Source organism: Danio rerio, chromosome 10, assembly GCF_052040795.2.
Source record: "Danio rerio strain M-AB ecotype USA chromosome 10, GRCz13ab, whole genome shotgun sequence".
Taxonomy (NCBI): Eukaryota; Metazoa; Chordata; class Actinopteri; order Cypriniformes; family Danionidae; genus Danio; species Danio rerio.
In genome coordinates, this window is record NC_141030.1 from 10,634,845 (window position 1) to 10,644,775 (window position 9,931).

Consider the following 9,931-nt stretch of genomic DNA (forward strand, 5'->3'; position numbering starts at 1 on the left):
AGAATGTTCATAAACTTTTTTAGAACAAAGTTCATGGAGGATGTCTTCAGGGCGTTATTTGTGCTTGAACTTAATCATGGGGTGCGATGTGGTGGCGCAGTAGGAAGTGCTGTCGCCTCACAGCAAGAAGGTTGCTGGTTCGAGCCTCGGCTAGGTCAGTTGGTGTTTCTGTGTGCAGTTTGCTTGTTCTCCCAGCATTCGTGTGGGTTTCCTCCAGGTGCTCCAGTTTCCCCCACAGTTCAAACACATGCGCTATAGGGGAATTGATGCACTAAATTGACCATAGTATGAGTGTAAATGAGTGTGTATGGATGTTTCCCAGAGATGGGTTGCAGCTGGAAGGGCATCCGCTGCGTAAAACATGTGCTGGATAAGTTGGCAGTTCATTCCGCTGTTGAGACCCCGCATCAATAAAGGGACTAAGCTGAAAAGAAAATGAATGAATGAACTTTGTCATAATGTTGATGGAAGATGTTTTTAGAACAAAGTTCTTGGAACGTCTTCATGAAGTTATTTGTTCTCAGGGATGGGCATAAAATTTTGTATCGAAATACTTCAGTGTCTTGTATTTTTGTCATTTCAAAATAACGTAAAATACTTTGCAAGATGTTTACAGTACATGATTACATCTTAAAAAGGAGGCCTCTGATCACTTGCCTATAAGCTTGTAATCAGAAGAATCACCTTCTAAATCACCTTCTATTTTTAGATGGTGGTCAATGATTCAAGTATGAATGGAAATTATGCTTAAAGAAAGTAACAGACAAATGGCAAGGGTATATTCAGGAGCAAGTCAGCACACATTGAAAATAGCAGGTGAGCAATGCTAAGACCAGAGATAATGGCTGTATAGTGTACAATTCAGCATCTTTGCTTAAGAAATTAGATGGAATAATAAATATCTTAAAAACAGGATTTGGAGCTTCTAAACATCAATCAGTCAATATCTGACATTGTGCTTTATATTCATACGCTATACACATTTTATGTGCTGTGCATACAGGTCAGTTTAGCACCATGATCTGTTCACACTGGAAATCTGATACTGGCCACATTTATAAAAAAACAATGTGAACAGTTATGCAAAAAATCAGATCTGAAAAAAATCTGCATTCAGCACTCCTTGCTGTGTGAACCTGAGCCTGAGACAGGTCTAGTTAAAGAAGATCTGAATAAAAAATCTTGGGAGAATGAGTATACTGTACACATGATAGATAGATTGCTGATGTACAGCAGATGGCAAATAAATAAGACAAACAACATTAAAATAAGTCCTACACTGACGATACATTGTTTCAAATGACATTTCACCTACAGGTGCACTGTCTGGTTAATGAAGATAAAATCATTGGCCGTAGTGTATGTGTGTAAATGCAAGTGTGTTTGAGCGTTTCCCAGTGTAAGGTTGTGGCTGGAAGGGCATCCTCTGCATAAAACATATACATTCCGCTGTACGTGGCGATCCCTGATTAATGAAGGGACTAAGTTAAAAAAAGAAAATGAATGAATGATCATCTTCAAAACAGGACTTTCTGTATGAAAAGTTGTGCAAAATGTATACTGAACTCAAAGAGAAACACAGTTACTTTTAGGTTACAAGTCCTGCTTACTAACCATAAGGCCACAACTTCCCCTATAGGTGGATGAAGTGCCAGAGAAAATTTGTTGTTATCAAACAGTTTAATGGTGAAGGGATTGATCCAATAGGCTTATTAATAAAAGGTTTGCAAAGAAAGTTCCTGCTACCTTTAAAAAAAGTATTTTGTTGTATTTAAAAAAAAATAATAAAATATGAGACAATCTACCAGAAACATTTTCACTAATAAAAAATGTGACAGGGCCTGACCTTTAAGCTTGTTGTCTTCAAAAAATCACACAAAAGCAAGCATAAAATCATACAATTCAATGATAGAATGCATCCTTAATCACTGTCAGCTTCTCTTCCGTCAAATTATGTCACTTCAAAGTCAAAGGTGTATTGCATGCATTTTATGATAAATTTAATGCAAATGTGACAGGACTGACAGAAACATGGGAACAATAAATTATTTGTATAATATATTTGTAGTATTTATTTGTAGAATTTATTTATAGTTTCACGTTTTTTTAATCAATTGATGTGAATGAGAGCAACTTAAACTGGCTATTTGCTTTAAATATGTTTTAAGCAAAACATAATTATTAAAGCTGTAGATTCAATTGGGCTGAGGACAAAGACTACAGGGTTTGTACATTTGTAAAGTGTTTTAATAAAGAAAAAAAATCTGAGAACCAAATGACTGACATATTCCTTTACAGAAGAACTCACAGAATTCAACCATCAGGCCATTTTAAAATTTTTCTGATGAAATACTTATTATTCACTTTATTTAGAGGCGTCGGGGTGGGGCAGTATGCTGTCGCCTCACAGCAAGAAGGTCGATGGTTCAAGCCTCGACTGGGTCATTTGGCATTTCTATGTGGAGTTTGCATGTTCTCCCTGTGTTGGTGTGTTCTGGATAATGTGGCGGTTCATTCCGCTGTGGCGACTCCAGATTAATAAAGGGACTAAGCCGAAAAGAAAATGAATGAATGAATTCACTGTATTTATGTTTTTATTTCTGTAACATACAATGTAAATTTCAGCTAGAATGTCCCATAAAGTATTTTATTTTGAAACACATCAAATTTATGTATTTGATACTTTATTTATTTTAAAATATATTTCAATGTACTTTTGCTCATCTCTGTTTGTACTTGAAAGTTCTTATAATGTGAATAAATAATGTTCTTACAACAAGTCCTACCAACATTTTCAAAATAATTTGAAAGAAATTCAATACAGATTTTAAATGGAATGAAAATTTGTAATTTTTTTTTTTTTTAGAAAAAATAAATTAAGTTTAATGTTTATTTTTGACTGTAACTACATATCTGTCAGTCACCAATCAAATTCCCCCGTTAAACTAGTGTTTAGTTCTGGCAAAGAGCTTAGAATGTCATTCTAAGCTCTTTGGTTCTGGTTTAGTTTTGTTGGTACCGTTGGAGGACTGGGCGCGCGCAGTCGCGCTCGCAGCCGCGCAACCTGCCTCATTTGAAGTTTGAATCGTAACGGACACCAGTGCAACGGAATTCAGAGGTAAGAACATTTTTCGATGCTTTATATGTTTTATTTATTCTCCTTATTTAGTTTTACCCACAAATAATGTAAAACGTGAATTCTGAGGTGTGTTTCGAATCTTGAAGCATTTAATACTTTCCAGCTTGTTTTTTTTCCGTCTTGTTTGCGCGCGCTCCTGTGACGCACATCAGCTCGAGGTACATGTTTAAGGACACGATGTAACTTACATGTTTAACGTTAACGTTAGTCTAATTTAGTGTTTTTAACTGTTTTAATTGGCATCTACATTTATGGCTTGGAAGTAGCCTAAAAACCTGGCTTCACATCGCGGCTAACTAAGAAACACGTTTGAAAGTTTACGTTACTGAGAAATGTTATAAACAATCTTTTTTATAGCCAATAAATAAAGTGAACTGCGGTCGTTTCACTGTTATTTGTGTTTCTTTTTACTTTTAGAGATGTACTCCAGAGACGTGCTAATGTACAGTTGAAATGGCTATGCCCATATGTAAGTTTGCCAAGTTAACATAACGTTTGTTACCTTTAATTATCTGTTAAAAAATTCTCAATGTTTTAACGTTAACGTTAGTTGGTAATACTCTCTTTCTAATGGCCTGTGTGCAAAAACCATCTTTGTTTAGTAATTGATATGCTATGTTGTGTGATATTATATTATTATTGATAATTTGTTTTGATGTTATGCTACACTGTATGTAACAATATTATAGTAACGTTACATGTATGGATTAAGTTAAAAATGAATGTTTGAAATACACTGTATAATAGCAGATACCAGGTGTAATGGCTTTTAAATTTCTGTATTATTTGGTAGCTCGAGTTGAGGGCATCAAGAACATACCGATGGCCCAAACCAGTGTCCGATTGGACAGACAAGAATGCTGTTGTAGATGCCTGACTACTACTGTGTTCTCTAAAGGTATGGAGCAAAACAGCACTTGTTACAAGGAAATTTGTGTTCATAAAGAATAGTGATATACTGTACCGGGTCCAGTACATATGATGTTAAACTTTTTAATTAATTTTTTAATATTATTTTTTTAGGTCTTCCCTTCTCTATCTAAAGCAAATATGGAATTAAAACAAACAAATAATTTAACATGCTATGTTAAAAATCTAAATATTAAAATCTTTTGGAGGATTTAAGATGCTGGTGACAATTGAAATGCGTCATCTCCATCTTGTGAAAAGGTCTATATCAGTGGTTCTCAAACTTTTTTTCATCAAGTACCACCTCAGAAAAAATTGTCTCTCCAAGTACCACCAAAATGAGCAGTATTGAACTACAGTAGCACAGTAGGCCCAGTAAAGCAGCTACAACTCTGCACAGTTAAAAAACGTGGTAGATTACCTCAGAAATATAGGCTATATGTCATATATGGCATATTATATACATCATTTTTCATAAATTTTGAAATGTGTGTAGCATGTACATGACATATTTCAATCCTCCGCGTACCACTAGAAGGAAGCCTGTGTACCACTAGTAGTACACGTACCACAGTTTGAGAACCACTGGTCTATATAATTGATATCTGCAAGACTGTTAAAGTTACTCGTGTTTTCAAACTTAAAGGGATAGTTCACCCAAAAATGAAAATTTACTCACTATTTACTCTTCTACGTGGTTGCTAAAGACTTTCTGACGATGTTACACCTATTTTTTCACTTAGTCTCTTACAGTTAATATATTTTCTTCTTAACCTTTTTTTGTTTGCTTGTTGCAAAATCATCTTAATAAATTTCATGTATAACTAGGAATTAGCCTAAAAAAATCTGGCTACACATTGCAGAACAAAAAAATAATGTTATATTTGGCTGAGCAATGTTATAACCATTATCTTTGTTATAAACATTATATTTGTTGTTGTTGTTAACTTTTACTTTTAAAGATGTACTCCTAACCAGAGGTGCACTACACAGCATTGAATGGAAAAAGCTTTGCCCATGTGTAAGTTTGCTAAGTTACTTTTTTTGTCAAGATTCTTTTTGCTTTGGTTGGTAATGTTCTGTTTATAATTGCCTGTGTTCACAAACCAGTTTTTGTCCTTGTTTGTTTATTGACAATTATACTATGTTCTGGTATGTTCTTTGTTTTCCTCCATGTCTTCATTCCTCTCGGATTACAGCAGTTTACTCATAGCAGTACCTAATTGGGTGTGGTTTGTATGTGCGTGCAATTAAAAATAGATATTTTTTTGCTTCATTAATCTTGTTAAAATGAAATGTAAATGAAACCCTAACAAGATCAATGAATTGGGAATATTCAGATTTCAAAATTATTCAAATAGATTAAATGTGACAATATTATCAGAAAAATATGGCTTGAGTTAAAAATAAATGTTTGAATTTAACTTTGCATATAGCAGATACCAGGTGTAATTGGTAATTTCATTTATTGCAGGTTTTCTGGAAGCTTGAGTTGAGGGCATCAAGAACATACCGATGGTCCAAATCAGTGTCAGCCTGGACAGACATCCATTGCAGTTCTTCTACACCACACTAATCTCTACTTTTGTATGGCTGCCTGACTACTATGCTGTTCCTTGAAGGTATTACTGGAGCAAAACAACAGCAGTGAAATTTGTGGTTATAAAGCATTGTGATATATGTGTTACAGGTCCAGTACATTTGTCATAAAGTTTAAGTCAAAAAAGAAAAAAAGTTATTTTTAGGATTTGCAAAAGTGTTTTTGTTTTCCCTTCTCTCTCCAAACCAAATATTGGTTTGTGTTCGTTTTAGTTGTTTTGATGGGATATTTGTCTCATTTGCCATGAAGGTATAGCTCCCTCTTTCTCCATATACAGCAATGGTCCCAAGATCTTCAAAGTCTAACTAAAAACTTTGTCAAAACATTGCATTTATCTTCAGTAGTTCAACTGTAATCATACAAAGCTCAAAGAACTCATTTGTGCATCAAAAATACTGTAAAAGCAACTTATTTGCCTCTGCCACAACAGGTTAGGGTGTGCGCTTGCTACTCGTAGTAAACACAAACCCTGATCTGATGCAAGAGAGATATAGGCAAACAAATTAGTATTTACCGTTTTGTTTTCCCTCACTAAAGTGTTGTTAGAGCTTGGTATGCTCACAGTTGAACCACTAAAGTCACAAAATTTTTTGTGCCTTATCTGGACATTGACTTAGGGGTGTGAAGGTAACCGCATAACCGCTATAATGAGAAGTCAACCACTATAATGTGATTATTACCATCATCACAGCCCTGTGATGATGTGATGTGATGAAACTTTCAGGAGTGTATAGAAAAACAGAATACATTAAATAAATAGAATAAAAGGCCTGCCCTAAATATTTTTTACTTAAATTAAAAATTTAGATTACAAAACAAAAACTGACTGAAACCTTTTTTAATAACCGACATAGGCAATTTTTTTTGTACTTAGTTTTTTTCCTCGTAAAATAAATATAGCAGGCCTAACTCAAATCAATTGCTCCACGGAAAATAAGCGTTTGTAATGCTCCGTCATAATGCTTATATCACCGACCTCTATCAACATTTTTAATAGTTATTTTAAAAGTTATTTTAAAGGTTATGACTAAAGAATCTGATTTTACCTCAGTGCTGCACTTTTATTTTCTCCGTCTCACTCGTTGTGAGTACAGGTGACGTGAGTTCAGTGTTTTGAATTAGATAAATTTTCCTTAGTTTAGTCTGGTGTCAAACTGGCACAGAAATATCACCATATCAATATAGGCTCTGTTAAAAGGCTGGTCAATTGTAGGTCTTTTTAAAAAAAAAATTTTACAGAAGCTATAAACAGACGCTCATGCGGTACCTGCGGTGATGAGAGACAACAAATTGCATATATGTTGACTTATTTAATGTAGGCTATAGCATATGATAATTTTGTATAAATAAGTTTATACAAAATGTAGCCATTATATAACACAGAGGTTTGTGATGCAACAGTTACAGTGGAGCATTAATTAAATCCTTATTTTCCTAGGAGCGAAACAAACACTGCACAGTTGTGTATTTTTGTCGGGAAAAACATTTTTGGAACAATTTTCGTTTGGTACAATTTAATTTTTATGTAATTTTAATGTATTTTTTTGTTGGTCAGTTATCTACAAAATAAACAATATGAACGAATAACATTTGAAGTAAAGTGAAGTGTGCCGGGTCTGCTATTTTTCCGCAGCACAACACAAACTGGTTTGCTAAGTACAATTACAATATAATAAAATAAAAAATAAAATAAAGTGAAATTCCGTTTTGAATAATACATTTTTGTTAACTTTTTAAAAAAAATTAGTTAATTGTCTAAAATTTCACTGTTTATGACAAAATCGTCCATTGATCCGGTCAGTTTCGCTTTCGTTTAATCAAATCGCATTCAATATTTTAGACAAAGTAGTTAAAAGATTGCATAACTAATTATTGATCTTCGCCATCCGTGATCCACTCATAAACATTATGTAGTCTACTTTTTGATTACCTAACCCACGTGTTAATGGCAGCACCAGTGGATATATCAGGATTTATAGCGGTTTTATGCATCCCCAATTTTCAATATCAAGAAAGTGACTCTATAAGGTAAAGTAAATGCACACTTGATTATTACTTTAATGTACAAAGTTGTGGATGCGTGTCTTACAGCACAAAGCATAACATATCCTTTAAAGGAGAAATAAAGCACTCAGTCAAGTTAAAATTATTCTGTACGTTGGATTCCACTTTAATGGAAATATAACTAACAAACTCAATAAATGTAACCATTTAGCAGAAAACAGCATGTTTTACTATAGATTTTAGACCTAGGAAGCCGCCATTTTGGAATGTCGCTGTGTCTGACGTCACAGGGTTGCCTCTGTATTTGCACCAGCTCCACATCTACAACATTATGCGTTGGGATAAATTAGGGTGTCCAGTCTCCGTGTTCAGTCCTTTACTTCCACTGTATCTGTTCAGCTGAGTTAACAGAACCAACCTCATGACGTCAGACACAGCGATATTCCAAGATGGCGGCGCCCTAGGTCTAAATTCTATAGTAAAACATGCCATTTTCTGCTGAATGGTTACATTAATAGAGTTTGTTTAATATATTTTCTTTAAAGTGGAAATCAAATTACAAAATGTAAACTTGACTGAGTGCTTCATTTTCCCTTTAAATGTCCATGCTTAATTGGTCATTTATAAGGTCTATCGATTAAAAGGGTTGCGGACAAATTTTAACACCTATATATAGGCCTATGTAGGTAGAGCTGCATGATTCTAGCTAAAATGAGAATCATGATTTTTTGCCTAAAATAAAGATCAAGATTTTCTCATGATTCTATAGATGTAAAATAAAGATTAGTATGAGTGGGCTGTTATTATTGTTTTTCCTCAAACATATGGTATAAAGACAATAATAATATGTGTAGGTCTACTGTTGGTTTTGAATAAATTTTAAATAGACTTTGAAAGGTGGACTTGAATAGACTTTACATTTGTCCTGGTCATTAATGCACAGTAAAGTGATGACATCAGAATACAACTATTCATAATTCTGATGTTGAAGACTTGTGCGGCCGCCTTTGCTTCTCTAATTGTAGAAATTGTAGAATTGTAGAAATGTTGAATTATGATCATCTAGGGCAGTGGTCACCAAACTTGTTCCTGGAGGGCCGGTGTCCTGCAGATTTTAGCTCCAACCCTAATCAAACACACCTGAACAAGCTAATCAAGTTCTTGCTAGGTATACTTGAAACATCCAGGCAGGTGTGTTGAGGCAAGTTGGAGCTAAACCCTGCAGGGAAACCGGCCCTCCAGGACCAGGATTGGTGACCCCTGATCTAGGGAGTCGAATCGAGATCGCAATCTTTTTTTGATTAATTGTGCAGCTCTATATGTAATGTTAACCGACATACTGCTTGATTTCTTGCTTTATCACCACTGTAACAAAAAATCTGTTACTGTCACAGCCCTACTTTGACTGTCTCAGGACCATAGCTGTCTCTGGAAGATGAGGAGCTCTCATATTTCATCCTAGTTTGTGTTCTGAAGATGAACAGTTCTCCGGGAATTGTAATGATACAAAAGAGTAACAACAAGATTCATGTTTCTGGGTGAATTGACACTTAATGTGAAAAATATTTTAAGACCACAGTGTAATTGCAAAATTTAACGACTAGGTGATAATAGTCTTGCATCCACTATTATGGACCATCATGGTAGGACCCCTGGCAATAACAGCATCAACATAAACATGCAATTTTAATTATACTAATAATACTTAATAACAAACTGCTATTACTGTTGTAACATGATTTAGGTTAAATGCTATAATAATAGTCAAATAGGCCTAAATATGTCAAGGTATAACATGTGTTTGTGAGAGAGAATCAAATCATACATTCTGCTCTTAATATTTTCTTTATGATTTACTGAAATATTGTCTACGTTTCACTGTCACAGGTGCTCAGTTTTGCTCCAGTAATGCTAAGCACAACAGATGCATCTATCAGCCGATGGGTATAAGGCACAAGTTAACGTGAGCCCAGTTGACACGAGTCCATAATCATAATAAAAAATGATTGTACTGTATCAACTGATTGTTGATGAGGGATTATTATCTCAGCTTTTTCAGGGTGATTCAGGTGACATATTTAATCAAATTAGATGGGTTGGTCAGTGAAGTTAACTTCACGTAGGCTGTAACAGCTTTGTATAGTCAAAAGTTAACACAAGTCCACAACCACAACAAATAAAATACATTGATTTTTACAGATTCAAATACAAAGAATGTTCAAGCAATTTTTGCATTTGATTGGCTCACCTTGATAATCTAGTATTGGCTCTGGCAATAC

The 9,931-nt window shown here is 34.5% G+C and overlaps 1 long non-coding RNA gene across 8 annotated transcripts; it reads left to right on the forward strand.

The window, feature by feature from the left end:
- Window positions 1-3,071: 3,071 nt before the first annotated feature.
- On the forward strand, window positions 3,072-9,668 carry LOC147835011 (uncharacterized). Of its 8 annotated transcripts, none has more exons than XR_015500834.1 (7): window positions 3,072-3,297; window positions 3,557-3,608; window positions 3,933-4,037; window positions 5,011-5,069; window positions 5,248-5,288; window positions 5,523-8,722; window positions 8,878-9,668. It is a non-coding gene; the product is annotated as an uncharacterized LOC147835011 (long non-coding RNA). The 8 variants fall into 8 exon arrangements; XR_015500832.1 differs by having other exon boundaries at window positions 3,072-3,118; XR_015500839.1 differs by lacking the exon at window positions 5,248-5,288 and having other exon boundaries at window positions 5,523-5,670; window positions 9,047-9,668.
- The last annotated feature ends 263 nt before the right edge of the window (window positions 9,669-9,931 follow it).